The following is a 4,614-nucleotide window of genomic DNA, read 5'->3' as shown; positions in this document are numbered from 1 at the left end:
CTGATCTCCGTGCTCTCATGCAAGAGTTTATGGAGCTACGAATATCCAAATGGAGCATTCTTAATGGCTATGAAAAGCTAACTTCTAGGGCTTTTCAGAAATATATAATAGTTCATACTTGTCTTTGGAGAAGAAGGCCCAAAACTGGCATTCAATGCCAGCCATCTACCCCCTTTCTGGCGTTGGACGCCCAAAAGGGAGCAGCTGGCGTCTAATGCCCAAAGAGGTGTCCCAAGCAGGTGTTCAACGCCCAAGGAGCCTACTAGCATGTGGAGACACCCTTAGCTCAGCCCAAACACTCACCAAGTGGGCTCCGAAAGTGGATTTTTTCACTACAAGCCTAAGTCTATCATATTTCTGTAATTCTTAGTTATTAGATTAATATATATAGAAGAAGATCACCCTTGTTTTAGGAGTTTTTGACCACCATTGAACATTATTTGATATTTTCGAGTTTCATTGTATAGTATGAGCCACTAAACCTCCTAGGTTAAGGTTCGGAGCTCTACTGAGTTTTATGGATTAATAAAAGTACTACTGTTCTATTTAAATTCGTGTTTGATTCTCTCCTAAGATGTATCTTCGTTCTTCAGCCTTATGAATGAGTTGAACCATCACAAGTTATCTCTATTCTACATGGGTTCAGTGAGAGTCTTTCATCGGATATTATGGAACCACTAGCTTGAGGATACCTCTCTTAGACGGCTAATCCACGACTTCGTTATGGACTTCTCGAGACATCTGTTCAGCCGATGTATAGGGAGATTAGGGTCTTTGTGGTAAAGGCTAGAACCAAGGTGCAACATTCTCTGATCCAAAAGATTTGACCTTGTCTACGGTGTTTTGAGTAGGATCACCAAGGGGATGAACTGCAGAAGCTTCACCCTCATTCAGATTGGATATGAACTAAACCTAGTGTTCAGCCTAGAGGAAGATTGGCGGCCTCTCAACCGGCGTTGATCACATACAGCCTACTATAGAAAAAATTATTCACAGTTGGAATAGACAGCAAGAAAGGATTGATCCAAAAGGACAAAGCATCTCTGAAGCCTTAACTATCTTCTTATTATTGAATTCACAACCACTGAGTAATGTTATCTTTATTTTACTTTTATGCGCTTTAAACAACTAAACAACTTTTATATCCGCATGACTAATATTTACAAGATAACCACTATTTGATCTAAGCCGACGATCCTCGTGGGATCAACCCTGACTCACCTCAGGAATTACTTGGACAACCCAGTGCACTTGCTGGTTCAGTTGTGCAAAGTTAAATTCTGTGCACCAATGGTGTACCTAAATCAGCCAAAGGAAAAAAGGTTAAAAGATCAAAGGCATCTATGCTTTTTGATAGCGAAGATGAAAGTCTTCCTTCTGCTGAGACTTCTGAAAAATCTCGGTTCTCCAAAATGGTAAAGGATGTCCTCGCAGAATTCTCCAATATGTCCAATCTGATGGTTAAATCATATAAAGATGCTAGAAAGCAAGCTCTTGAGAATGAACAAGCTTGGACAAAGTGCCATGAATGGGTGAATTTTCATATTAAGAATTTGGAGTTTGATGACAAGGATACAGCCAATTCTGAATGAGAAAAAGACTATTATGAATCCGATGCCAACTTGTTTGATGCCTAAGATTTGCTCTCTGATGTTTTTGCCTATGGACACACTTCATTTTGCTACATTTGAACTTATTTTTAGTTGAACTATTTCTATTCTGGATGACTGTAACTAATTACTTTGATACTATTTCTATTTTTTATATTATGGATTGCATTACTTCTCTCTATTTTGTTTGTCCTTGATGACAAAAAGGGGAGGAAAGAGAAAAAGGAAGGGCTGAGCTCTGAATTGAAAATGAAAATGGGGTTGTGATAAACCCCATTTTTAGGGTTTATCTTGTGTTGAATTTAGAGGATTTTGTCAACTTTTCTCCCATGTATCCAATGAAATAGCATGGTTTGGTAAATTCTCCTTTAATTGTGCTTAAGAGTGAAAACATGCTTTTTAGGTCTTAACATAGCTAAATTTAATTCACCTTGATTCCATTAGATGCCTTGATATATTTGTTAAGTGATTTTAGATTTATGAGGCAAAGATTGGATCGAGAAAATGAAGAAAAAGCATGAAGAAATGAAGGAATCGCAAAGCTGTCAACCCGACCTCTTCGCAGTTAATCGACCATAACTGGAGCTACAAAGGTCCAAATGATGTGGTTCTAGTTGCATTGGAAATCTAATATCTGGGGATTCGAAATGATATAAGATTTGTTATAGTTTCCGCGCTCATAGAAACGCGTACGTGCACTGTACGCGTACGTGCCGATGGTTGCACATGACTCACTTAATGCAACTCATGGCCAGCGATTTTAGAAGCCTTGTGGGCCCAATCCAACTCATTTCTGATGCTATTTAACCCAAGGATTGAAGGGGGAGTGACACACTTTACATACTTTTGATCATTAGTCATAGTTTAGTTTTAGAAATAGTTAGAGTTAGTTTCTAGAGAGAGAAGCTCTCACTTCTCTCTAGAATTAGGATTAGGTTTAGATCTAGATTAGGAATTCTTAGATCTAGGTTTAATTCATACTTTGATTTACTTTTCCTTTACAATTTCTTGTTCCTCTACTCTTCTTCTCTCTAATTTTATATTTCATTCTTGTAATTATTTACTTTATTTTTAATGCACTCTTTCTTCTTCTATTTTCCTTTAATGCAATTTGAGGTAATTCATGTAGATCTTGTTTTCTTTAATTGTTGTTGTTAATTCTTTGCAATTAGTTGTTGTTAGATTTTGTTCTTGTTTTTTATTTACTATGCTTTCCTTTTGTTCCTTCCAAGTGTTTAATAAAATGCTTGGAATGATCTTAGAGTAGAATTTTGTGCTCTTGGCTTGGAATGGTAATTTAGGAACTCTTGAGTTACTAATGTCCAAGTGATTGATGATTTGGAGCCATTGACTCTAGTTATCACTAATTCAATCGGTGGAGAATTAGGACTTATGGACTTGGATTGATACAACTCTTTTGACTTTCCTCTACTACTAGTTAGAGGATGACTTAATGGGATTGATCCTTACCAATTCTCATGTTGTGGTTAGTGATTAGGATAGAGATTCTTGACCACCAATCCTTGCCAAGACCTTTCTAGCCATTAGTTTACTTCTTTGCCATTTATCTTTCATGTCTCTTATCAAAAACCCCAAACATAACTCATAACCAATAACAAGACACGTTATTGCAATTCCTAGGGAGAATGACCCGAGGTTTGAATACTTCGGTTATTAATTTTAGGGGTTTGTACTTGTGACAAACAATCTTTTATATGAAAGGATGATTGTTGGTTTAGGAACTATACTTTACAATGAGATTCCATTAGTAAAATTCTAAACCGTCAAAAATCCAATCATCAGGCTGCCCTATTTTGATCAGCTTTGATCAATTGTTTGATCAATTTTGATCAATTATGCTATGTTTTTCAGCCCTATTTCGATATGTTCTGCTCTGCATTCATGTTCTGTTTTGGCTCATTGTGTTAGTGGATTAATTCCTATTTTGAGCTTTGATTATATTGATTTTCTCAAGCATATAAGTGTTGTTTGGATTATGGAATTAAAATGCTTGATGAGCATATTATTGTGAAAAATTGGCTCGGTTTTAAAAGGTTCCATTGTTTAAAATCTTTTATCTTTGGGAACTTGTAAGAGCTTGTTTATAATATTTGCTTGCTTGAATATTTTTTGAAATTAGGCACACATTAAGGGGGAGCACACTGAATAGAAGAAAGGGGGAGAGATCTTGAAAATTCTTCAAAGGGAAGTTTCCTACTCTAAAACCTTTCAATTCAGTTTTAATAATGTTTGTCATCAAGGGGAGATTGTTGAGTTTGGAAAAATAATGATGATCAAACATTATTAAAATATGCTTAAGTGCTTAAATTATTTTCAATTATTTGTATGATGGATTTGGTTTAGTGTGCAGGAAATAAAAATTATTGTCCTTATGGCCCATTTAAATTAAGCCCACCTTAATCATATTTAACCATCAAATAAAGCTTACATTATAACAATATGGTTTTAAATCAAGTGGCTGAAATCTAAAGTGGCCCAAGAAACCAAGACAAAGCCCAAGTCAACACTTCTTTTGATCTAAACTAGAAGAAGAAAGAAGTGGATCAAGACATGCTTCGATTACCTATTCCACCTTGTGATTGGAATTCAAAATTTAATTTAGTTAAATGCACTCTTTGGTAACCGAAACTAAAAATTAAATTGATTTTATTGTGCATTGAAAGCTTCTCCCTTCTCTCTCCTCTCTCTTTGTCTTGGGTCCCGTCAATCTATCAGAAAAGAAGATTGAAAAAGTTATCAGAGAAGCAGGCTATGAAGTAGAAAAGCTACTGAAGATCTTTACTTCAGAAGGAAAGATTTTGGAAGATGGCTTAAAGATTTTGATGCCAAGAAAAGAAACAATTTGCCTCGGTGAAGAAGAAAATCTGAGTTGAAGAAATTCATTTCCATTTTTGTTTATCAAAGAAAGAAGATAGTCTCTGTGCTACATGTAAGAAGAAGAAAAAATGGAAGGCAAGAAGCTGTCCAAGATCAGAAGCTCATC

The sequence above is a fragment of the Arachis duranensis genome, chromosome 4 (genome assembly GCF_000817695.3).
Source record: "Arachis duranensis cultivar V14167 chromosome 4, aradu.V14167.gnm2.J7QH, whole genome shotgun sequence".
Lineage (NCBI taxonomy): Eukaryota > Viridiplantae > Streptophyta > Magnoliopsida > Fabales > Fabaceae > Arachis > Arachis duranensis.
The sequence above is the reverse complement of the archived record's forward strand: the minus strand, read 5'-3'. Positions refer to the sequence as shown.